This window comes from Nothobranchius furzeri, chromosome 14 (genome assembly GCF_043380555.1).
Source record: "Nothobranchius furzeri strain GRZ-AD chromosome 14, NfurGRZ-RIMD1, whole genome shotgun sequence".
NCBI classification, from domain to species: domain Eukaryota; kingdom Metazoa; phylum Chordata; class Actinopteri; order Cyprinodontiformes; family Nothobranchiidae; genus Nothobranchius; species Nothobranchius furzeri.
This window is the reverse complement of record NC_091754.1, coordinates 62730366-62757624: the sequence shown is the minus strand read 5'-3', so window position 1 is coordinate 62757624 and position 27259 is coordinate 62730366. Positions and strand designations below refer to the sequence as shown.

The 27259-nt window shown below is 44.8% G+C and overlaps 1 protein-coding gene and 1 non-coding gene across 10 annotated transcripts in view; one reads left to right on the top strand and one right to left on the bottom strand.

Moving 5' to 3' along the window:
- sorcs2 (sortilin-related VPS10 domain containing receptor 2) overlaps nt 1–27259 on the top strand; it is a 502015-nt gene that overhangs the window by 346839 nt on the left and 127917 nt on the right. The gene's annotated exons all lie outside the window — the stretch shown is intronic.
- Nucleotides 22711–23757, bottom strand: LOC107376766 (uncharacterized). Its single transcript, XR_011516263.1, has 2 exons — nt 23627–23757; nt 22711–23386 (listed from the first exon to the last, which is right to left on the bottom strand). It is a non-coding gene; the product is annotated as an uncharacterized protein (transcript).

The following is a 27259-nucleotide window of genomic DNA, read 5'->3' as shown; positions in this document are numbered from 1 at the left end:
TTTACCGCGCAGCACTCGGCTTCCTAACATGCCTGGGAGGGTAAACAAAAGAGACTCCCACCAGAGAAAACCCTCTAACACACACACACACACACACACACACACACACACACACACACACCCACACACACACGGTCTATACAAGACACCCTTGTAAATGAAGAGCACCCTCTTAACTCATGATTTGCTCATAGTGGGGCCTGCAGCTGAGGCTTGTTTCTGGGGTTTGTGTGTGTGTGTGTGTGTGGGGGGGGGGGGGGGGGGGGCTGATTGGTTAAGAACCAGCCGATGGGAGAATGCTGGAGCCAAACAGCTGCCAGACACTGGCAGAGCCGTTGGGTTCTGGATGAGGAACGTGGTGAACGAGGGTCGGTGAGTGACTGACGGCGTGTTTAGTCACCCCGACGCAGAGAAGCAGCATGACCAGACACCACGCTTACCAACCGTCTGGTTGCCAAGAGCTTCTCTTTGACCTTGACACAAATTTGTGAAAATCGGATTGCTTCTCGTGTCTAACTGAAAGGGTTTGGCCCAAGAGCACTCTGATGTAAGAGCGCATGCGCAGGTGCTGGTGGAAGACAGAAAGGAGAGGCAGAGAGCTGGCCGCCGGTAGCAAACACTTCACCTTACAAGCTGCTGCAGTCTGACGCGGCTACACTCCGACTTTACCGCTGGGCGGATCCTCCAGACGTTTACAGAGATGTACCACGCATGGTTCACTTTTAAGGATCATCAGCTTCCCGTTGAGCTAAAGCGAGATCAGGGTTACACATAGAAGGTGAGAACTAGCTCCTTCAAATCCGAGACTGTGGTTCCCAACCCAGAAAACACATGGACTTTGGATGAGGGGTTAGCTTATGCTTTCAGGATTAAAGTCTCGTGGTGTCGCTGAGTGATGTCTGGACGGTGAATGGATCAGGGCTTGGTCCTCAGTAGCAAGGACGCTGCTTTGATTTCACTATGAAGAAGAAGCTGAATTCTTCATTCCCCATCCACACCGTTTGCATCCCAACCCAGAGCACGAGGCCCCTGAGGCAAGAGACTGAAGAGGGTTTCCTCTGTAGGGCGGCTGGAGTCAGCCTAGAGAAGCTGCTGCTCCGACGGGAAGAGGTGGACAACCAGCCTGTCCCGTCCTCTCCTCGCAGCTGATTTTAGAGTAAAGGGGCAACTCCATTTTAGGGTGGTTTATGGGGCAATCCTTTACTTCGTTTTGCTTCCACTTCACAAAGCAGGCTACAAAGATGCCGGGTCACTGGTGGGAGCAGTCAGGTCCGTTCCTTCTTCGTTTGAGCTGAGCCATCTTCCCCAGAATGGCTCTGTCAGAAACTGTCAACCCATCTCATCCACAGTCACCTGAGGGTGGGTTTCTCATTCTTCAGTCTGGTTTTGGTGAACTTCTTTAGGTCCTGTTATCCCGTCTGAAGCTCCTAAACTCAGGTGGATGCACCGCTGCAGGTCCCCTCCTCCCATCACCTTTTCTACCCGCACCTTCACATCGATCCCCGCTGATTCACCAACAACTGTTTGCTGTAACGAAGTGCCGGAGGCTTCATACCATGCCACCCATGCCCGGATGTGCTATACTGCACACGCGACAATCCATCTTCCCTCTGTTACAGGAAGTCAGCCAGATATTTATTTGTTTGTTTGTTTGTTTATTTATGTTGTTTGCAAGGCACTGAAAGTTGAACTGAGCAACGGTGTGTGCTGTGAGCTATGGTTTCCATTCTGAAGCGTGCAGAGTTTAAATGGGTTAGGGGCCGGTTAGAAAGCGACTCGGTGACATGTATACACGTCTCTCTTGGTTTTCTCCTTAAGAACAGCAGATTACACCACAGCTGTTATGTAATCTGTCATCTGCTACTCGTCAGAGTTTGTCAAGTGCTACTCTTGTTCCTTTCCCCTTCTCTGATGTTCTCGGCTTCAGCTAAAGCTCCTTCTCCACCTCATCTGCACCATGCAGACGAGGGAGTTCCTGTGGCGCTCCGACTCGCTTTAACTAAATCCCTGGAGATTAGAAAAACTCAGGAAGCAGATGAGACAACTAGCTCAGCGCCTCTTCCTCTAGAAGGACTTCTTACTGAACCGGGATATTTAGCTTTAAACTGAAAAAAGTGAAACAAACTCAGAGACCACCACTTGTTTTCACTGGGTGTTGGTTTGGCCACCTCCAGCTTCTGGTGAAACTGTTAATTCCTCCAGCTCAGCAAATAATCTGAGCCGTAATTCAGCCCTGGTGTTAGCGTAACGGTCGGTCACTAATAGATGGAACTGGGATTCTCCTTCCCATGAAGCTAATTCAGGGAGAATGCAATCAGGGAGTTTTCACTTCCTGCGTGAGCTGTGATCATCCTCCTTCTGCGGCGACTTCGTTATTCTATTGTGGGTCGATGTAATCAAAGTCAAGGGTGAAGGGTCAACAAATAAACACACCGGAAGATTCTTTTTCAGAAAGCTCTAGCTCTCATCTTCTCCTACAGTCAGCGTTTTCTGACCAAATCTTACAGACAAAATAGTAAAACTGTGTATTTTTGTCTTGTCTTGTGGTGCATCTCGTTATAAAAGCCAGCCATGAGGTTTTTACAATGTTGGATTTTGTTGTTTATCTGCTTCTCAATCTAGATGCCTTCAGCCCGTCGTTGTTTTGTCCCCACAGAGTGATCCTTTAGAGAAGACAGGATGTTTTTAATAACAGGCCAGTGAGAGCGCAGGAATAGCTTTAGTAGCAAAAGAATGAAATCCCTTATAGGCTACTAGATTTCCATATCTAGGTTCTAGACATAAAATATAGATACTGTGTGTGTGTGTGTGTGCGCGTGTGCGTGTGTGTGTGTGTGTGTGTGTGTGTGTGTGTGTGTGTGTGTGTGTGTGTGTGTGTGTGTGTGTGTGTGTGTGTGTGTACCAGTCTATACATCAAAATGAGGACCAAAGATTTTTACCCTCAAGCTGAGGACATTTTGCTGGTTCTCACTGTGGGACTACATTACAGAGCTCTACTAGTTAATTTTCGGTGTGTTCTTGCTGTGTCGTATCTCTAATTCCATGCTGTAGTTCTTTTTTAAAACACAGAGCAGTTTTGTTTACCTGTTTTCCCGCTACGTTTCATTTGTGGCTGCAAACTTCCTCAGAGCTGACGCTGATGGTGGCATCACTTCCTTCTCTGTTTATCCGCGGGCAGCAGAGGACGTTGTCGCCCTCTGCTGCCCGCTCTCCCCTCTCCGATGATGCAGTCCCATGCGCGGTCCAACGAGTAAACTCCGTCGTCTCTGTTCATGGTCCCACATCCACGTCTCCTTATCTCGATTGCTTCTTTTATCCATCTTTTGTATTTTTGTTGTTCGGTGTTTACGATCCTTGTGTTGTCCCAGTCCATTATATGGTTTTCTCTTGTGCAGTGATCTGTTACGGCTGACTTCTTTATTGTGCTTTCTGCTTCTTGTTGTGCTGCTCTTGTGTGTTTTCGACTTGTTTCTTTCTCACACTCCTTTCTATGTTCTATTGTTCGTGTATTGAGTTGGCGTCCGGGTTCTCCTACGGATGTTTTATTGCAGAGTTTGCATGGGATTTGGTAAACGACTCCACATTTAAGTCCAGCTGATATTTTGTATTTTGGGTGTACTAGTCTGTTTCTAACTGTTGTGTATGGTTTTGTTGGTGTGTTTATGTTGTGTTTTTTCATTGTTGCTCTTCTTTTTCTGTTATGCCTTTGATGTATGGTAGGGTTATCACTGGTTTTGGTTCTTGTCTTTCTGGGTTTCTGGTTCTTTGCTTTGGTTGTTTTTTTCTGTCTGTTGTTGTTTGTTGTTCTCATTTGTTTATTGCCCATGTCGGGTATCCGCAGGTCTTTAAAGCGTGTTGTATGTGTTTGTCCTCTTGTTTACGGTCTCTCTCTTCTGTTACCATGTTTGCTCGGTGATATAATGTTCTGATTACTGACATTTTATGTATGGTGGGGTGTTCTGATGTCCATAATAGATATTGGTCTGTGTGTGTTGGTTTCCTGTATGTGTTTATGACACAACACAAGAGCAGCTAAACAAGAAGCAGGAAGCACAATAAAGAAGTCAGCCGTAACAGATCACTGCACAAGAGAAAACCATGTAATGGACTGGGACAACACAGGGATCATAAACAACGAACAACAGAAACACAAAAGATGGATAAAAGAAGCTATAGAGATAAGGAGACGTGGATGTGGGACCATGAACAGAGACGATGGAGTTTACTCGTTGGACCGCACATGGGACTGCATCATCGGAGAGGGGAAAGTGGGCAGCAGAGGGCGACAACGTCCTCTGCTGCCCCGCGGATAAACAGAGAAGGAAGTGACGCCACCATCAGCGTCAGCTCTGAGGAAGTTTGCAGCCGCAGACAAAACGTAGCGGGAAAACAGGTAAACAAAACTGTTCTGTGTTTTAAAAAAGAACTACAGCATGGAATTAGAATCTACTGGTTAATTTTAGAGGTATGGTGTGAATTAAGTTTTAGTTAATTTAGTTTAGTGCACTATTGTTAAAGTTGGAGTTAGGGTTAAGGTTAGGCACAATGCAGTCACTAAAATGAATGGAAGTCAATGACGGTCCTCACAACAAATGCTAGACTAGTGTGTGTGTGTGTGTGTGTGTGTGTGTGCGTGTGTATGTGTGTGTGTGTTCACAGACACTCAACAAAGCTTTCAAAAACACATCAGTATAAACAGTATTCTTTTGCCAGTAGCAAGAAATCATAATGCTCTCTGAACACACACACACACACACACACACACACACACACACACACACACACACACACACACACACACACACACACACACACTCACTTTCAGAATATGAAACCATCAGATACTGCTAGAACTGCTGAAGTGGTTGAATGACTAAATGACAGAAACAGCACCTGAAATGGCAAAACAGTAGTTTAGTACAGTGGTGTTGGCTTTAGGGGGGGGGGGGGGGGGTGTTGGTTTACATCAAACCTCTCTGTGAGTTTAAAGGGACAGGCTCACATGTGTCCTAGTGTGTAACGTTATAAACATGTAAGATCTCCCCCTGTAGGTGGGTTAGGGTTAGGGTTAGGAGGACTGGATTGTTTCCAACCAGATAGAGGAGCTAACGGCTAGTCGTGGCAAGACTAGCTACAAAGTTGAAACCTAACGTCCCGGTAAAAGTGTGATATGGAGCATGTTGCAGTGTAAAGTTCACAACTATACTTGCTGGAGAAAGCTCCTGTTTGGTGTGACAGATTTAAGCTTTACTGACGAGCTAATGCTAGCCTGAGAGAGGCTAAGACCAAAAGACTGCTGCTTCAGTCACATGACAGGTAACATGTTGAACCTTTCCACTGCTGTCTGTCCTGCATATGCAGTCGTTGATGTGGGATGCTGATGTGTCACACCAGTAAACATCACCAACGGAAAATAAAAGCTGTGGTGGAAGGAACCGAAATGCCGCTGAGCTAACGCAGCGTGTACTCCCTACGAGCCTTTTCTCTGGTGAACCTGTTCAAGGACCCTTTTCATTCTTTCAACGCCATCCAAAAAGTTCTTCCTGCATCACAACCACCAGTCTTTATTATGGGACCATGCAGATGGGTTTAGTCATCCATCTGAGGGGGTTTTCAACCCTGTTGTTCAGGATTAAACGATTCTTTAAGGTCTAACTCCCTGAGAACCCATAAAACGCCGGTTCTACGAGCAGTCGCTCTGTATCACATGCATGCTGAACGTGAAGATGTTCAGCATCTTGTCCAGCAGAAGTTAGCCATTAGCATCAGCAGCTCCACGACTCATCCAGGCTTGTGTTGTACAAGGAAATAAAATATCAACGTTGTGGTTTTTTACCCAAGAGTGAATGGAGCCACTGGAAGAGTTGTGGGAAGTGAAACGGTCACGCAGGACTCGCTACGCCGCTGAACGCTTCTCGGAAAGTCGCGCGATAGTCACATGATGCGGGAAACGAAAACGGACTCTTTTGTTTATACGTGATCAGACTTGCCGTTGTGTTTTGTGAGACTCAAATTAATTACAAATGGGTAAGTACACTACTTATTAGAATATTTAAGATCAATAGTACTTTAACGTTATTGATACTGTATCAAGTAGCATTTATTAGCGCCTTGTCCATGTTTTGGCGGTTGAGATTGTGTCGTGGAGCCGTTCCGCGTCGTAATGTCTGCTGTAAAGTTCTCCACAATGTCATCAACATCCGCACCACGATGTTTGAAATAGAACTGGTGCCTACCTTCAGAACCTCAGCGCAGACCGGCGTTTCTGGGACGTGGCGTTGTGCTCCCCGTGTAGCCACTCTCAGTAACTACAATGGCTTCTTTTTAAAAAGGCGCAGGCGTGACGTGGCACATCTGTCTTCTGCGTGCCCCAGGGTTCAGCCAATCAGAGGAGAGGTGCTTGCACATCATGAACCTTCTAAACAGGAGCACCGGAGCTTTGTTTCTACAGAAAATGACTCACAAAGACTTTTTTCTTACTAAGGGCCACTGCAGGTTTATAGTCAAAAAATAAGTTGTACCCAAACTTTTATTCAGGCTCTCTTGAGGTCGCTGCATGAGCTTACACCAATGTGGCGTAGTAAAATAAAACATTCATTTATTCACGAGAATCAATCATTTGTCTCTTTAAAACTGCTGCATTTTGTACAAGAACACAAGAAAGTGGACAGTTCCCCAACGCTGATGGAGAAATGACCTGGAACTCTGTCTGGAGACCGCTCGCAGCGCTCACGTCGTCCGTTTGGTTTGTGATCACATTTTTAGACACTAAATCAGCTGGAGGGCGGGACAAAACCTAGTCTTTCATGAGGGCCATGAAAATGGCTTTTATGTGCAAATGTTGGTAAAACAGAGACATGACATTTGTGTTTTTAGGAGCTATATCATTTCAGTGCAGAACAGAGTTCGACTCAGAAACAAACGGTGATTTTACCCCCGTGTGAGACATGACAACACATTTTGTTTGCCATCGTGGGTGTTTTACCTCAGATTTTCTCCTGATTGTGTCACCATGCTGTCTAGTAGGGATGAGCCGGATCCTCGTTTCAGACGAGTGTCCGGTACGGATAAAGCATTTTTGACGAGTACGAGCATGAAACGAGTAAAACTGGTAAATATCTGTAATCGTGCTGAAGGAAAATCCTCATCGGGTAACTGACTGTCTTCACGCTCTGTGATTGGCCAGTCACATAGAGCGCCCGCCCCTCCCTACACACAAAACTCTGCACCGGGAGCTCAGACCGCGTCTGGTCCATCCACGCACACGCACACACACGCACACACACACACACACACACACACACACACACACACCAACGGATCGCTCTGAGCTTGCTTCACTTTTGCTCACGTTTCTTCAGTGCTCCCTCTGTTTTCGTCAGTCCGCCTCTTTTTAAAGTTACTTTAAAGATATTTAACGATCTTATTTCATAACATACGTGGTGCATTTGACAAGACAGAGCTGAAAACGGCTCGTGCTGCGCCAGTCACATTTTTTAACCACAATTGTCTATTTTTTGCACATTTTAAATATATTTTAATCATTTTCTAAATTATTTTTTTCTATTTTACATGTTTTGTTTTTGTGAAGCGCCTCGTGATTTTTATCTTGAGAGGCGCTAGAGAAAAGATCTTTTCTTCTCTCTCTTAATCCATGCACTTAAATATTAATGTTCTGATATTATTGAAAAACTTGTTCTGTAATAGTTCCTTTACTATTGTGATCAAAAACATTTCATCTCAACTCTGAGGCTGCTCTGTAAATAGTTTTCAAATAAACAATACACATAGAATAACGTAATTATGTAAACCACACCCACTTCCGGTTAAACTACACCCACTTCCGGGTTAGGCCACGCCCTCTCCGAGTACAGATACAGATACAGATAGTGGTGTACTCGCTCATCCCAACTGTCTAGCTATAATAACTGTTAGCTCCAAGCATCCAATAATGGATTTTTTGTTGTTTCAATGTAAAGAAAATAAAATAAGGTCAGACATCTCTGAAGTTTTCAGGGATTATTGATCTAACATCACATTGTGGTTAAAACCTTTCACCTACTTCGTGGGTGATGAAAAAAACCTCCTCTTGGTAAAACTTCCAACTTTATGACCGGTCTTTTGTGAGAACAGGTGTGGAGTTCATGGCGTTTCTCCTGATAATGACCCCAGGTCAGGAATTGAGACGTGCTTGTCTAAAACTCGTAGAAGTGACGTTTTCTTGTAGCATGAAAGCTCGTTTTCACCTGTGGTTTCCGTCTCATGGCCAGTGATTTATCACAACGCGGTTTTTCTCCCAGCAGGGAGACGTCTGGATCAGCACCAACAAGACAGGAGTGCAGCTGACTTACAGTCAGATGAGTCATGCTCCACCAGATTTTAATGAGGGGCTCTATTTTAGGATGCATCTAGGAATTCCAGCATGGAAACTCTTTTTATTAATGCTCCCAGTGTATGATCACACTGGCACCAGTGTGTCAGTGGGAGATGCTCTACAGGTTCTTTTCTTTCCGAAAAGTTTTCTACTACCTAGTCTGGTCCTTGTTAGCCTGGTTTTACGAAGTCATCCAGTCTGTTTCAATCATTAGTTATTTCTCATAAATAAATATATATATAATCTTTTTATTTTTGTATGTATATATAAAAAATCCCCACCTCCTCCTTCCCAGCTCGGGTCCTCTACCAGAGGCCTGAGACCTCGAGGGTTCTGCAGTATCTTAGCTGCTCCTTGATCTGCACTTTTCTGGACTCAGATGTCTGATGTTCTTCCTGGGATCTGCTTTAGCCACTCCTCCAGTTTGGGGGTTCCTGCCCCGAGTGCCCCGATGACCACAGGCACCACCGATGTTGGTCTGGATCTGGAAGTCCTACAGGAGCGTGGCTTTCTCGTTCTCAATCTCCTTAGTCGGTGTTACCCACGTTGACCGTGGGGCTTCTAGTCTGTTCTCTGCACAGATGCTTCTGTTCACGACGCCAGCCACTTGGTTGTGGCCAAGGGTGGACTGGGACCAAAATTCAGCCCTGGCATTTTTACGAATCCTCGGCCCTCCCCATTGGGAGAGCGGTGGGGGTGTTGCCACCTCCGGACTTGTCTCTAGGCCGAATGTGAGATCTAATATGAACCGGGACTGTTAAATTACAAGCAGGGCCAGACCGCTGCGACCGGGAGCCCTGGCCTTCCAGATCAGCTCATTCTCCACAGGTGGAGATCAGAGACATTAGCTACATGCTAACGCGGTAAAACAACTCCTACGTCATCGCTCTACTCAAAAACTTTGTTAGCTTCAGGTTACCATGTAGCTAATGTTCTGCAGATCACCGAGTGTGGAGTAGTGTCGGCCCAAACTGGGCAAGCAGCCCACTTGGCTCAGCGGCCCACCGGGACAGTGTCAGAGTGCCAGATAGGCCAGTCCACCCCTGGTTGTGGCGCTTCATGTTTGCTTTTCCCGGACAGCCCCTGAGACAATCCACCATCATCCATAATCCAGTGGATTTTAGTTGATGGCATGTTGGATAGTTGCCTCATCAACATTGGTAATGCTGGCTCTTCGCTGACCAGATTAGTATTAGTACCCAGCTTTAACTTCAGAGCCTCTGAAGGCTTTTCACTAGTTTTAATGGTGTCCTTTTTACTGCACCAGTGAATATGGAGGTCTGCTTGGTGGAGCCGTTTGCAGGTATTAATCCTAGTTGCAGCCTTATGAAGTTAGCCTGTTCTGCCTGTGCATGCGTGCACCTACCATGGTTTCCTCCCACAGAACAGAAACAAGCTCCAGCTTTATCCTGTTGTCCTACCTGCATCTAGATCAGTGTTTACTGATCTCTCTGATGGGCCTTGCATGGTTCAGTTTTGTTTCAATTTCTTTTTAATGCATGTTCAACACTTTTGTTTCCCCTCGGTCGAAGAAAAGCACTTCATATATAAAGATGATGATGATGATGCTGATAGGTTGAGTGGAGACTCTAAGTTCTCGTTTGACTGGTTTGTGTTGTTGTCGAGTCGGATGACATAGGCACCTGAACGACTGCACCAAATTTACTGTATTTGTACAAAAAGAGATTTTGTTTTATTTTCATACTTTGTGTTCGCTTCTGAACTTGACCTGCTCATGATCAAACGTTCTGATTGGCCGGATTGTGCACAAGGCTTTAGACTGGAGTCAACACTTTGGGCTGAATGGGGGCCCGTCTGGGCCAGAAATAGCCCAGGGGCTGCCAGGAACTGACTCTTATAGAATAATGTGTTAATTGAGGAGTGAAACGGAGATCCCCTGGGTCAACATTATTCATTGATTCCATGAGTTCAGCACTTCTACTGAAGCTACAGTTTCACTCGTAGTCTGCAGGAATTTTTGTCCACCCCGACAAATCTGATCGTGGACTTTTATTTTTTAACGTGTCCACAGAGCCGTTGTTTCAAAAACCACACTGAATGATTGAACCTGTAATAGCTTCACGCTTAAGTGCTGTCTGTGCAGCTAGGAATCACTCTGGACCTGCTGACAGTCTGAGCCTCTGACCTGGTAGCCTCCTCCTCAGAGGTCCACTTGCCTTTAATGTCTTGAAGCAGGAAGCAAGCTGCAGCTTGAGAATAGCAGTGCTGGCTTAAACGGTGCTGCCTCAGTGGTCTTAGACCCTTTTGTCAAATGTTGCTATGGTTACTGAAGAGTGGCTCATGTGTTTCAAATGGATTTTATTCACAATTACATGAAGTTGATGTATAGAGGCAATGTCCCAGACCAAGACAAGGTGCCCGTCAGCTTCTGGTCCAGATCCTGACTGATGGAGCTCATTCTTCATTATCAACGCTTGGAATGATCAGAAATCTACCTCTTGATGATTTTCAGTGAGATTAAGGCCTGGAGAATTTCCCGGACAAGGACCCAACATGTTGATGTTTTGTTCTGATCTACTTAGTTCTGACTTTAGCCTTCTGGTCCGTTGCCCGGGGTTTGAATTACAGGGGAGCAAAGGGGAGTCGGCTCCCCTAGAAGTCCTTACACACCCAGGGGGAGCTAAAAGAATTCCTGTTTCAATCAGTATTATTTTATTTATATAGCCTCTCAGCGTACCGGGACCTATTGTGAGTGGATAGGACAGAACGTTGACTGTTGAAGTGCTCCGGGCAGCTGCGTCCTACGCACGGCCACAGGAACATTCTCACGGTTGCGCCACCAGAAAATGAAGTAACACACGATCGTTCATGTCTGCTCATATTCTCTGGTACCTTCTGTTTTTTATTCAAGCCTGAGCGTGAATAAAGGTGTGGCCGTGCGGTGCGGTGTGCACTCCACTATTTTTGTGGTCAGTAGATCCCTTTGGTCAAAATTAACTCATAGTGAAAAAGTAAGGAGCCAGGCAGCGATGTTTCTGGAGGTCTGAGAGGAGATGCAGGAAGATCAGAGACAGATGTGACAGGAAAACAGTCTAAGAAGGTATTGTGCATCACCAAACAGTTATTGGATGGTTGGAGGTGTTCCTCTGGGAGGATGTTTAGGTCTTTATTTATTGCTGTTCTGAGGCTAAACTGTAAGTGAGTCCATTCCTGTGGACGAGAATCTTTCGGGCACATGAACGGTCTCAGGGATGCTTTACTGTTGGAGGACACAAGACTGATGGTTCTGCTCATCTTTACTCCTCCAGACGACACGTTTCTCAGTTAAACAGCAAAAGGAGATTCATCAGAGCAACGGACATGCATGTGTTCCAAGTAGTCCAGTACCTCCAACTGTGTTGTTCTTTGAGAGAAACTGCTTCTTTGCTGCCCTTCATGAGACCAGATCACCCTGTCATGGTTAAGAGCACAGGTGTGGACTCGAGTCACATGACTTGGACTCGAGTCAGACTGGAGTCATTATTTTAATGACTTCTGACTTGACTTGATAAAATCTATAAAGACTCATGACTTGACTTGAAATTGAACGCCAATGGCTTGCGACTTGAATTGACTTGCATCTGTTGACTTGATGATGAGTTGAACATATTTGATGTTTTAGCACAAAGTGACTCGACATGGACAAAAATCATAAATAGTTCGTTGTTCTGGGTTAGATCTACTGCTGAATGCAGCAGCTCTTTGTTCATCATCAGTTTCTGCTTGTTTCAGCAAATAAACGAAGCTTTTATTCTGGAATTTATTTATTATCATCGTCATTAAATTCAAGTTGGACAGATGACTTGATTATGACTTAAAAGTTCAAACTGAAGGAGTTGGACTTGACTTGAACTTCCACATCACTGACTTTGGACTCGACTTGGACTTGATTGTCTTTGACTTGGACTTGACTCGAGACTTGACTGGAAAGACTGGTGACTTGCAAAGCAGTGACTTGGTCCCACCTCTGGTAAAGAGAGACTTTGATATAAATATAAATGTATCTGATCCCTCTACATCATGCCACGGAGTTCAGTGGCACCTTTGTGATAATTCATCTTTTTGTCGTCAAAACTTTTGGCCATGATCAAAAATTCCCACCCTGGATTATTCGGTGGATTCCTTATTTTCCTAAAATAAATACAGTAATCCCTCGTTTATCGCGGTAGATGCATTCCAGACCTGGCCGCGACAGGTGAAAATCCGCGAAGTAGGGACTCCCAGCATGCCCCTCGCGGGGGATTCCCTCCACGTCGCACCTACGTCACAAACCGCGGCTATAAACAGAAGTCGCCTTTCCAGCTCACCACTCAGTCATCGTTTCTTCAGATTCATGATCAGAGTTTCCAACCTACCGATCAATCCAACGAACTATCAGCTCATAGTAAGTTATCTTACTTACTTCTGGAAAGCCCGGCATTTCCGTGTCACTTCGTTGACGCTCGAACGCTCGGGGGTTTCCTAGATCAGCCAGCGTTTTCACCAATGCTATCACGCGTCTGTGAAACCACGCTCCCTATTGAATTATCGTATGATCACATTCTCTTTCTGTGGGTAAAACTCAAGAAAAAAATTTTTTTTACTTGTTTTTTTTTAGTTTTATTACAAAAAGTGCATTTTATGATGAAATTGATGAAAAAAAAACAAGAATTTCTTGATATTTCGCATAGAAAAATACCGCGAATCAGTGAAAAATACAGCGAATCTGCGAATTCCCCCTGAAAAATGCTCCAAAGAAAAAATCCGCAAAGCAGCGAATGCGCGATGAACAAACCGCGAAGTAGCGAGGGATTACTGTAAATAAATAAAAACCTGTTTCATGTAAAATTTCACAAGTTAAAAACTCCATATCAGTGCAAATTAATTATCACTACCATGCAAGTGCCCCTGCACCACTGTTGTTAAAGGATGGAGCTAATGGGTTTTTGTTCCCACGCACGCACTGTCAAACCTCTCAGCAGCAATTAAGATCATTATCAACTCTTGTGTTTTAGCTTAAGCCCATTCCAGGTTCGTTCTGCTCACTAACAGTTTCAGCTAGGATTCAGTTTGATTAAATGAACCTGTTTGGTATTTTAAACTAAGCAAAAATGACCAAAAACACTTCCGTTGTGGAGACGACCCCCAAGAGCCCCTAACTAGCACAAATAATTGACCTTGTGGTGGAAAAAGAAATGAGCAACTCAACAAGGTTACTGTTGAGAGTTCTTTGACTCTGGTGTGGCCAGGCATCAGAACACCATATGGGTCTAAATCGAAGTGGTTAGTGTTGTTTCTCTGTTGGTGTGTGCTGGCTATGCCTGCCAGTCAGAGTGATGCTCCCTGTCACTGGCGATAAGTGGTAATTGAATTTTGCCAGGCGCAGCTGACAGGGCAGGGCTGGCAGACCGTTGCATGTGTTGGATGGGGGGTCATGGCAGGACAGAGCATTTAATTGCCTCTGTCGGGGGAGCTCCATCTACTGTACGTTAAGCAGCTACTTAATTCTGGGTAGTCTCTGAAGTCTCTATTTCTCTTCCTGTTTGGCTCCTTTCCCGTTTTCATTTACTCAACCAGCATAAATTTCAGACATTTATCAACTAGACTCCCTGCCGGCGTTTAGACTCGGGCCGTGACGGATGTTTAAGTCACGGTGACCCACGCTCAACGCGGTTTCTGACCTTTTCAGAACTTTCCTTCTCTGGTTTTCTGGTAAAAAGCAAATTTATGTAAAATAAAATCTATGAAACCCCACATGTTGTTAATCCACACACACACACACACACACACACACACACACACACACACACACACACAGCTTTTGTCAGCGTGCTTGTTTGGGTTTTTGTAAGGAAGGACTGGCTGATATAGAAAACAGCATATTGATAAATAAAATCAGATGAATGATTATTGAAAAAAGTTTTTTTGAAAGAAACTAGAAAATGTAATTTATTGTTATTTAAGATAAACGTGTTGGTTTACTAGGACAGAACCATTTCAGGAAAAGATTGAATTGTTTGTTTTTCTAGCAGAAATTAAGATTTCAGTTCAACAGTATTTTGTAATATTTGCAAACATGGCAGGAAAGGACTTCCCAGCATCCTGTTTTCACTCATTTTGTCACTTTTCTGCAGCGCTTTTCTTTTCCTGCTCTTCTACAGATTCGTCCCCACCTACATTTGCAGGTGCCTTCACGTTAATGTTATTATTGCTGCTGGTCTTTCACACACACCACCCCGACCCCCACCTCACTACGATCAGAGACACACACTCTCTCTCTCTTTCTCTGTGTGTGTTTGTGTGTGTGATGTCACTCAGTTCAGATCCTGTGGTCACCTTTGGCTTTCCTTATATCCACACACTCTTATCAGGAACACAGAAGTCTCTGAGCACGAGGGTGGGGCAACAGGTCAGTGTTCTCCTCCTTTAGTTGGTAAACAAAGATGGGCGTGAACAGTTTTGCTCTTGGAGACGTCTGATATGAAGGACACTGCTTCCTACCCTCTCTCTCCATGACACTCTAGAAGGAGTCGGCTCTATAAAGAGCCGTTTTGTTTGTGATGTCACGTTTCGTTCGATGTCCAATACATCCAACACATCCTCACACCCGAAGCGTCCAAACCTGACCATGGGTGACCAAGCATTTGTTTCTGATGCGTTGTGAGCCTCCCGACGCGCTGTGCCAGAACGTCGTTTTCCGACTGCCGCAGTAAAACGGAGATTTAACAGAATTGTGACCTTTACCCTCGTGCTCTGTAACCTTCCCTTCACCCCATCCTAACCGTAGCGCTCTTGCACATGCAACACTTTGTTTCTAGCTGTTAAGTCCCTCTCCAACACGGATAACGAGACATTTAGAACGAGAAACGAGGGTTAAGGTTAGGATGGGGGTGGGGAAAAGGTTAAATAGCAAGAGATTAGAGGTTAAATGTTGGTGAAATGGTTGTTTTACCACGGGCGTCGGAAAACGATGCTCCGGCACAGCGCGTCGCCTCCCGACGTGTTGGGGCTCACATCGGAAACAAACGCTTGGTCACCCTTCGGTTTTGGATGCTTTGGGTGTGAGAATGTGTTGGTACGTCACTAGTGCTGACCTGTAACCGCACTATGATGGGGAAGAAAAAACAAACGGGCAGCTCTGTGAGCCGAACAACTGCCCTTACCTCAAAGATGGCTGCCTGCTGAGTACCACTAGTCTATATAAGTTAGGTATGCTAATCCCTAGCACCATCTCATCTTGCTTGACAGCATGTTTACCATAAATCCAACCAGCACTAGGTAGTGGCAGGCTGGATACGTCGCTTCATCAACAGTTGTTGTGTTGGTTTTGACTCGATTAGTAATAGTCCCACCTGTAGAGCCTTGGATGGCTGTTCACTATGTGTACTTTTTACTGAATACAAGAATGTGGATGGCAGCTTGGTGTAGCGGTTGGTATCACTGGTGTGTAGCAGCCTCTCTGTGTGGTGTTAGCGTGTTGTCCCGGTGCATGTGTGGGTTTTCACCAGGTCCTTCCTCAGAACAAAACACTCGTTGTCCCTAAGGGTGAGTGAGCGTTTGTCTCTGTGTGTCCCTGTGGTGGACCGGAGACCTGTCCACGGTGTCCCCATGCTTGATGACTGCTGGACATCACAGCTCCCTGTGACCCTGGTGAGGACAAAGCAATTTACGGGCTGAGTGAGTGAGAATAGTTGATGATTGGACAGCTTAATTTGATCACACTTAGGTCATCCGTACATCACAGGAACACACTTCCAACCAAAACTTTCTAACGCATCAACAAGATGCATCAGAGATCAGACATTCAGCCTCAAAACTCCTTGATAAAGTTTACTCGCATAATAGAATAAAATGAAGCTAATAAACTCCCAGCTTTTTTATTGTTGTCATGCACTCATTTAGCAAAAAGGAAATTAAATGTGGTTCCACTCTAAACTTCAAATATGAATAAAATGACAGATTAAAAGACAAACACGCAGTGTCTCAGAATGATTGTGGTTATGACAATCGAGGAGTGAAATGAGTTCTTGTGGCCCTGTTAGTTCTGCTGATGACTCAGCGGGTTGTTTTCATCGATGGAATTAAAACTGGACTGAATTAACCCTGAATGACTCGGTGGGCTTGCTCATCACTGGGAGGAAGATTGAATCCAATTACAGACTGAAAGCGATTGAACATGTCGCTGAGTACTTGTGTGATAAGTGTGTGAGGGACAGCGTTTCCAGGGCGTACCCCCTTGGAGCAGCTCAAATCGGCACACAACAGCAACCAGAAGAAAAACTACAGAGGAGTGGAATAAGAGTCTTCTTAACCTTTTAACCTCTACACAAAAAGATTATATTATTTTTATTCATTTCAGGCAATGAGGAATTATTTCCTCAATAATATGATGATGCTTGACCTCAGTGCAGCTTTTGATACTGTGAACTAGTGCTGGGTACCGAATTCGGTACTTTTTAAGGTACCGACCGAATTCCATAGTACCGACCGAGCACCGATTCACGTCATTTGAAACGGTGCCTCGTTTCGGTACCCGTCCTTCATAACGAGAACTTGCCTAGACAGCTGCGCATGCGCAAGAGCGTTATGTCGTCGGTCGCTGCGAGCCAGTTGTAAACAGAGCAGCATGGTAGAAAGAACGCACGCTAACGCTTGGGTCCACTTCACTAAATGTGATGGGTAACTGGGTGATGATGAAACCAGCGACAACGATCTAAGTGAGACATCCTCATCTTAATCTGCTCCGGTAGGTAAATATAATGTTTAAGATAACGTTAGCTTGATATGTTAGCTTCCGTTCCGCTAATGGTGCGTTTGCTTTCTCCTCGGAACTCCAAAATTCCGACTAGAAGAACATGAACGCGCTCTAAAGTTTGGCTTCACTTTACTAAATGCGACGGGTGATTGGCTGAAGATGAAACCAGCGACAACGATCTAAGTGTGAGGCATCATCGTTTTAATCTGCTCCAGCAGCTAAATAAACTGTTTAAGATAACGTTAGTTTGACTTGTTAGCTTCCATTGCTGCCATTGTTATCAGCTAATGGTGCGTTCGCTTTCTCCTTGGAAATTCTAACTTCCCAGTAGGAAAAATCAAATGAAAAAGGACGGCAAAAGGAATGAAGATACACAGTAAATTTAGTTCACAGTAAAGATGTTTGCTTCAGTTTAATTATCAGCTTATAAAACTACAAGGACGATGTTAAAATACAAACAGTTGTATGTTATTTGTCGTGATATTTATCAAATATGGTTATGAATTGAGAAAAATATATATTTAATTATAAAAGAGAATTAAAATATTAAACACTCAAAAGTATCTAAAATTGGTACCATTAAGTACCGGTATCGATTCCTAGGTACCGGGAATTAGTACCGGATCTATTCAAATGTCAAAGGTACCCATCCCTAGAATCCTTCTGGACAGACTCACAAACTGGGTGGGACTATCAGGCACAGTGCTTGGCTGGTTCCAGTCCTATCTCAAAGACAGGGGCATACTTAATAACAACATAGCCTACCATAGCTATGCTGATGACACCCAGATCTACCTAGCTCTATCACCTAGTGACTGTCGTCCACTGGACTCACTCTGTCGGTGCCTAGAACAAGCAAACGACTGGATGCAGTCAAACTGTTGGACTGTAAATCACTCCTTATTCTGTATTGTTCATTAGTTCTGCCATATCTCACTTACTGTATAGAGCATTGGGGAAACAGTTATAAAATGCACTACACCCACTATCAGTATTGCAGAACAGGGTAATACGTGTCATTCATAAAGTTGGGTATCTGGATCATACAAATTCTTTGTTTTTACAGTGAAAATACATTAAACTTCATGACCTGGTTCATTATCTAACAGCTCAAATCATGTTTAAAGCCAGTGAGCACTTGTTGCCACCTAATATTCAAAAGCTCTTCAACCAGAGTGATGAGGGATATCATTTACAAAGGACTAAAATGTTTAAAATGCCCAGGGTAAGAACCACTGACAGGAGTTTCTGTGTATCAGTATGTGGTGTGAAACTGTGGAACGGGCTGCAGGAAATACACGAACAGTGTAGTGGCAGGATGGTAACTTGTAAAGTAAATTAGTAATGTGAGACAAGGGGGTGGGATTGAATAAGCACTTGCTTCTTCTTACTCCCTTTGGACAAAGACTTCTTTTTATTGGTATATCTTTTCTTTTCTACTATGTTCATAGATTTTTTAATAATATTTTGTCTTATAGCATAGCATAGCATAGCATAGTTTATTTATATAGCACATTTAAAATGCAGCATGGGAGCTGCCCAAAGTGCTGCACAGGCTAAAACAAAACACACCCATTACAAGGAGCTAAAACAAAGGATAAAATCTCAATTAAAAGCAGAGAAAACATGAATAATAAGAACACATTAAAACAATGACACAATAAAACACTAAAACGAGTCACTGTCTAAAAGCCAAAGTGTAAAAGTGGGTCTTTAAACGTGATTTAAAAACCGCCAGAGATGGAGCCTGCCGAACTCCAATGGGCAATGAGTTCCATAGCTTTGGGGCAGCATGGACAAATGCTCGTTCACCCCGCGATTTGAGCCTCATCCGCGGCGTGTGCAGCAGCAATAGGTCAGCCGACCTCAACGAGCGGGTGGGCACATATGGAGTGAGAAGGGCAGAGAGGTAGGAAGGTGCCAGGTCACTGAGTGCTTTAAAAACAAAAGTCAGTAACTTAAACTGCACTCTGAAAATGACAGGGAGCCAGTGAAGATGTGCCAGGACAGGTGTAATGTGGCTACGTCGGTGTGTACCCGTCAAGAACCTGGCAGCAGCATTCTGAACAACCTGCAGCCGATTCAGGGCAGAGTCCGGAACACCAACGAGTAGGGCGTTTGCATAGTCCAGGCGAGAGGTAATGAATGCATGAATGACTGACTCCAAATGCCTCCGTTTCAGGATTCGTCTGAGGTGAGTAAGGCGGCGAAGCTGATAAAAACACGACCTCACTACAGAGTTTATCTGTGGGGAAATTGTGAGTCCAGCATCCAGCTTGACCCCGAGACTCGTCACACACTGTTTGGGGTTAAGGGTTAAAAGGTCACAAACAGGGTGAGAGCCATGGTGGTTGCGGGGGTCAAAAACAATAAACTCAGACTTCTTTTCATTCAGTTTTAAGAAGTTGGATGCCAGCCAGCCCTTCACGTCATCCATACATGCAGCCAATTTCGAGCCCGCATTTTTCTCATCCATTTCCACGTATAGCTGACAGTCATCTGCGTAGATGTGGTAGCTCAGGCCATGCTGATTCAGGATATTGCCCAGAGGCAGAAGGTAGATTGAAAACAGCAATGGCCCAAGAACGGAACCTTGCGGCACCCCCCAAGGCAGTGGAAGACTGGAGGATGCACAGTCACCAATCTGTACAGAGATGGTACGGTTTGATAGGTAGGAGCGGAACCATTTAAGCGCCACCCCCGTCACCCCAACCCAAGACCCAAGCCGATTCAGTAAAATTTGGTGATCGACCGTATCAAAAGCCGCTGAAAGGTCCAGCTGGAGCAGCAGTACCCTAGACCCAGAGTCAGATGCCACCAGAATGTCATTTAGCACCCTAATCAAAGCAGACTCTGTGCTATGGTTTGGTCTAAAAGCTGACTGAAATACATCCAGCAACGAGTTGCTATTCATATGGGCAGAGATCTGGCCATGCACAATTTTCTCAAGGACCTTCGAGAGAAACGGGACTTTCGATATCGGGCGAAAGTTCTCATAAGTGGAGGGATCCAAACCAGGTTTTTTCAATATCGGCTGAACAACCGCATCTTTAAAAACCTTAGGGAACACTCCAGTGCTGAGGCTAATGTTAAAAATGTTCATGAGTGCCGGGCTCAGCGCAGACACCGAGTCACGTACCAATTTAGCTGGGAGGCAGTCCACCGAAGAGCCAGCTGGCTTCATGGAGCTAATCAGTTTCATCAAGTCAGCAAGCTGAACTGGAGCAAAGTCTGAGAAGGCAGGTGGATCCGGCGGTTCCACATGGATAGTGTGTATTTGAGGCTGGAGGCTAAGCCTAATACCAAGGATCTTGTTGAGGAAAAAGCTCTGTAGCTCTGTGCATAAAGCAACAGTGGGATTTAGACCATCAGACTCATTTAACAGTAGCAGGGAGTTAACTGTGCTGTACAGCCTGGACTGGTCTCCATGATGCTGTGAAATGATAGCAGAAAAATAGTTATTACGAGCAGATCTAACTGCTCTCTGGTAGTGTGAAAGTGCATCAACCAGGAGCAGCCGAGAGCATGACAGTCTGTCTCTCCTCCACCTCCGTTCCAGCACCCTACACTGTCGCCTGAGGCTACGGGTGTAATCATTCAGCCAAGGGTAAGATGTTGTCTGTTTCCGCCTCGGTCTCAGAGGGGCAACAGCGTCCAGAGCAGCAGAGCAGGTCACACTGAACCGATGCAGAAGGCCATCTACATCCATGCAGGTAACCGACAAGGGCGGAGCGAGGGCATCAGTGTCCAAAACCGACAGAAAGTTGGAAGTCGTACTCGGAGATAAGCGCCTGGAGTAACGAGCAGACCGTCGCCGGGCTGGAGGAAGGAGACGTGAGATGCTGAACGTGATCACAGCATGGTCGGAAAATGCCACAGGATCCACAGATAAATCATGCACATCCAGTCCAAAAGATAAAACCAAATCCAGGGTGTGAGAAGCCGCATGTGTGGGGACATTTACCAATTGCTGTAGTCCAAATGAGTCTAAAACATTCATAAAATCCCTCACCAGTGGTTTCAGAGGGCAGCAGACGTGGATATTAAAATCACCCAAAATAATCCCCTGTTCATATTTTGGGAGCATATCAGCTAAAAGGTTGGAGAAATCATTTATAAAATCCTTATTGTATCCTGGTGGCCTGTAGCACAGTAAAACGAGGATGGGAGGAGAGAAGCCCAGCTCTAATACTGAGACTTCAAAACTGGTTGGAGCCATCAGCCCAGCAAGAGGTTTAAGTGGGAGATTTGAACAGTACAGGGACAGCAAGCCCCCCCCACGGCCAGAGAGTCTCGGTTCATTAACAACATTACAGTCAGGAGGACAGAGTTCGACCAAGGAGGCCATCTCACCTGGCAGAGCCCACGTCTCCGTCATGCAGAACAGGCTCACAGCGTTATCCGTGTAAAAATCCTTTAGGATAGCTGTCTTGTTCCCCAGCGAGCGGACGTTCAGTAGAGCAATCCGAAGCTGCGGCAGGGAGCTGGATGGAAGCCGATCCGAGGTTCGCCAAAACCCCGACCTCACGGGATAGAGGAGATTTCCCGGATTTACTCCACCAGTGCGCTGCGCTTGCTGGGAGCTCCCGCGCGCACGGGCCAGCCTTTGGCGCTGCAGAACCCGGATGGATCCAGGCGAGAAATCACAGAGGGGTACGTCCTGGAAGAAACGACCATCGCTGTTATCTCGCCGAAAAGCCCTTATCCTAACCCGGACGCCACCACGTTTTCCACGCCGTCTCCGCCGCCTCGGGTTACGCCCCACTCGGTCCGGGACAGCCAGCAGGAACGCCGGGACCTTGTCAAACAGGTGACCAAACGTCAGCCTGAACTCAGCATCATGTAGCCCGAGTCCAGGGCTCAACCGAAGATCAAGAAGGGTGAGTCGATCATATTTAAAAATTGGATCACAAAAAGCTAAAAAGTGACTCAAAAACAATGCTAAAACCACAATTACAAGCAACAGACGGCGAGCCGCAACAGTCGGCGCCATCTTGGATTTTGTAACATATGTTCAAATAAACATTTCAATCAATCAATCAATCAATCAAACTTCCTTCAACTAAACAATGACAAGACTGCAGTTATTGTCTTTGGCAGCAAGAAGGTTAGGATGGATGTTATTGGTCAGCTGGACTCCAGAGGAGTAAAGACAAAGACCCAGATTAATTCTATTCAAGTTTATTTATAAAGCGCCAAATCACGACAAGAGTCGTCTCAAGGCACTTCACATAATAAACATTCCAATTCACAGTTCATTAAGCCAATCAGAAATAATGTTTCCTATATAAGGAACCCAGCAAATTGCATCAAGTCACTGACTAGTGTCAGTGTCTAGTGTCAGTGACTACACAGCAATCCTCATACTAAGCAAGCATGCAGCGACAGTGGAGAGGAAAACTCCCTTTTAACAGGAAGAAACCTCCAGAGAATCCTGGCTCAGTATAAGCAGCCATCCTCCACGACTCACTGGGGATGGAGAAGACAGAGCAGGCACACACACACACACACACACACACACACACACACACACACACACACACACACACACACACACACATGTATGTAATGAGAAATTAGTGAATAAATCTCAGAGGCAACATTTTTATTATAGCTGGTTTATTTTTGTTGCAATACATTTTCATTTTTTGCAAAATAACTAATACATGCAGATAAATGAAAGGAAAAGACGTTTGTGTTCACAACACTTCATCTCCGTGATGCAGACGTACAAAAGAGAAAATGATCAAACAGGCTAACCGCTCGTATTTGAAGCTGAACAGAAACAATGTCATCATTGTTTTAGCAGTGAAGAACAATCATCCACCAAAATTCATAATGTCTCTGTCGAAGTGCACCGGTAGATTGTTCTCACACCTTACAGCCACATATCTGTTTGTGAGAAGGCTGCCCTCATATTGACACCTGGGTTTCCGTTCTCCACTCTTCAGTTCACACACAATGATTTTGAACGTGTTTCGACTACGTGTCAACCCAGTGCCGGCATTCAAATCTCCTTCGCCCTGACAAATTAATTTGATGTTTGTTGGGTTATCGAGAATGAACGTGTTTGTGGGCTTGCAAGTGTTGTCAGTATTGTAGATTTGTTTACCACGTATCTCTGAATCACATTTTTTTGCAGCCATATCTGTCCGCGCTATATGCTGTCTTCGAAACTTCTCGTAGCGTAGTTCTGTTTCGGTTTTTTCACTTGATTCAGCTTTGCTCACCAGCATCAGGCAGACAAGCAGGAGAATAGGAATGATCCTCATGGTCATCTAATAAAAGACCACAAAACGTTTTTAAGGATTAGTGCAGGAAATATTACATTTGGTGAATTTTGATATTTATTAGAAATATTATCTAATGAGCCCACAGTTTTTTAATCTAAAGGCTTAAGGAAAACATTTGATCTTATCTTACTTTATCCCTGATTCATTCTGTACGCTCTACACATGGCACATCTTGGATATTTACATTTAGGAAGCATTACTTAATGTTTTCCTAGTATCTCTTACCTTTTTCCTTGCTCAGTTCTCTTCTATCAGGGAAATATGAGAGTTCAGCCTGTGCAGGGAGGCAGTTGAAGAGAGTCAGGAGTCTACTTGGTGGAGAGGTCTTCAGTGTGAAGGAAAGTCTCTGAAGCTACAACCTTGCTTGGGTCAGTTCTTTATATACGACCCTGAAGGAAGGGAAGTTTCTGACGCAATACTATCTAATTAAAAACTTTTGAATATTTTGTGAGCAAGTTATCTCAGAGGTAACATACCAGTCACCATGACAAAGAAATAAAGTAATGAACTGATGAAAATCCTCCTATCACAACGAGTAAGATCAGTGTGAACTTTGAGTTATTAAACAAGTAATTTGATTAACAACAATGATGAAATAATGTAAAGTGAAATTCATTCATTCATTCATTTATTCAGTTTTATTTGATTGTCAATTCTATTTTATAGTAAATGGCCTGTATTTGTGTAGCACCTTCTCAGGGTTCTACAATCAATGGTGCCCCCAAGAGGTGGCCAGGGGTGACCATGGCCACCCCTAGGAAATTGCTGCCCCCCCCCCCCCCCCAAAAGAAAAGCCAGTGTTAATAAGCCATATTAATGTTCACTCAAACCTTAAATTGATCTAGTTTAATCAAGACATAATTGTAAAACAAAATAAAAATAATACCACTGATGAGTAAAGAAATAATCAGAATTTAAAAAAATACATGTTTCTGCTGCTCACCATTGGTGATGGGGATGAGCTACGATGTAGCCACAGCTGTCCTTGGGTGCACTGACAGAGGCAAGGCCTGCCGAACACTGACGCAACCTGTCACTCTGACCACCACCAGCAGGCAAGGCAGGTTAAGTGTCTTGCCCAAGGACACAACAGCAGAATTGTCTAGATATCGAACCTGCAACCTTCCTATTACTGGACAACGTGCTCTACCTCCTGAGCTACTGCTTTTAGTTGTAATAATTTTTTTTTACCAACTCATAAGAGTTTTACTTTAATAATTTATCACTACTATTACTACAAATAGTACTTTTAAGTGCTAATTGCCATTTTTTTGTCTACTGGAAACAAAAATCCCAAAGCAGGACAACTTCTATTGTAGAGACCTTCTTTGGCATAAGCAAAGTCGACTTCACCGATGTACCAGCCACCGGTGTAACGTGGCACAGATATACAAAACCAAAGCGGGTGGTAAACTCCATCTAAGGCTAAATACCGGCACGAGACCGATAGTCGACAAGATACTAGACTTAATACTGATAATTACATAAACTAAGCCCATTTTCTCTATAAATCCAGTTGGTTTTAGTTAGTTTTGTCAACACTCATTGGTTTCTGTTTGATTTCTTTCTTTCTTTTTTTTTTTTTTTTTTTTTTGCATTGTCTAGTTATTTTATTTCAGTTAACGAAATACCTTTTTAATTTACAATTATTTTACTATTTTCGTTATTTTTTTAGCAATAACAATCTTGCTTGGAACCGATGAAGAACTGTGTTATTTTCTCACAGATAATTTACGTATTAAAATCATCAAGAAGCTACAGCTAAATGGAGTTATGTAAGACTTACAAACTTCTGCTCCTTTCATCAAAAGAAGGAAGGTGACAAAGCAGTCATTCCAGGTTGAGTTAGGATCTTTTTTACTTCCTCAGAAATTTTCAGTAGAATCATTCCTTTAAATCTGATAAGTAATGTTTGTCACTTCTTTCTGATGAAATCACCAAACTAACCAGTGATGTTGCAGATGTGTAGACTGGTTCTGCAGATGGACACGTGCCCTTAAGAGAAAATCAAACAATTAAACAAAACAACAACTGCTGGCATTTTCTGCATCTTAATGCACATCACTATGCTATGACCAAGATGGCGGCGCGTGAACAATGCGAGGCTCAGTGTCTCTCCAGAATCTGCTATTTAGCCGTTTTTTATCTACTTTTAACCGGATTATTCATCCAGAATTGCTGTGCGTTGCTAACCTACAGCAGACAAGAGATTTTGGACATCTGGACTTATAACTCCAACAGTTTTATCGCCGATCTCCGACTCATCCCAGAGATCTCCAGAACACCGGAGGCTGCCCCACCCCCCCACCCCTCCCCGGCCAGGCGGAAGTGCATGCAGACGGCGCCGAGAACGTAAACAAAGGCGGGGCAGGCGCGGAGGGCTACGGGCCAAGCTAAGGCTAACACCACATCGGCTGCTTTTACCCAGTATCTTCCTCGCCGATGTCCGTTCTCTGGCAAACAAAATGGATGAGATACGGCTCTCCATGACTAACAACAGACGGATTATGGACTCCAATGCCATGTTTTTTTACCGAAACAGGGTTGAACAACAGCTGCCCGGACAATGCTATCGAGTTAGTTTGCAGGACGCCACACACACCGAGCCGACAGGCTAGCAGATGACTCCGGCAAGACCAGAGGTGGAGGTTTGTGCATTTATATTAACAATGCTTGGTGCATGAACTCCACTACTACTGAGAGTCACTGCTCACCCAATGCAGAGTTTTTAATGGTCAAATGCAGACCTTATTATCTCCCCAGAGAACTCACCTCGATCATACTTACTGCAGTGTATATCCCCCCCGACGCTAATGCTAGGTTGGCCATGAAAGAACTTTCTGCAGCCATTAACAAACACCAGAATAAACACCCCGAGGCTGCTTTTATTGTTGCTGGCGACCAGCCACACCAACTTAAAGACAGTCCTCCCCAGATTCCACCAACATGTCTCCTGCCACACTAGAGGAGACAAGACTTTAGACCATGTTTATTCCAACTTGGCTGGAGCCTACAAAGCAACGCCCCTCCCCCACATTGGACAATCGGACCATCTCTCCCTGTTCCTCACAACTCAGTATTCACCACTCATCCAATGTGTGAAACCTGCTGTGAGGCTAATTAAAGTGTGGTCAGAGGGGACAGACGCAGTGCTCCAGGACAGATTTAAAAACACAGACTGGAATATGTTCACCAACACAGACCTGGACCAGAATGCCTCATCTGTACTGGATTACATCTCCGTAACCACAGACAGTGTCACCACCCAGAAAAGGATCACCATGTACCCCAATCAGAAGCCTTGGATGAACCGGGATGTTCCTCTCCTACTGAAGGCCCGCAACACCGCTTTTAGGACAGGAGATGCACACGCCTACAGTACAGCCAGGGCTAACCTAAAGAAGGGCATCAAAAAAGCCAAACACCATTACAAAAAGAAGATAGAAGAACACTTCTCCAACTCCAACCCCTGACGCATGTGGCAAGGACTCCAGACCATCACAGACTACAGGATCACCAAACCCTCCCCCGCATCCTCTGATGTTTCCTTCCTCAACAAGCTCAACAACTGTTATGCTCGTTTTGAGCGAGGGAATCTCACAACCACAACCATAACAGACATGACGCCAGACCACCAACCTCTGACTCTCTCCCCCACCGATGTACGAGCGGTGCTGAGCAGGATCAATGCCCACAAGGCTGCAGGCCCTGATGGCATCCCTGGGCGCGTTCTCAGAGCGTGTTCTGGGGAGACATATTCAATCTGTCCTTGGCCCATGCTGTGGTACTGGCCTGCTTCAAATCCACCTCCATCGTCCCGATACCCAAAAACTCCAACCCATCTAGCCTCAATGACTA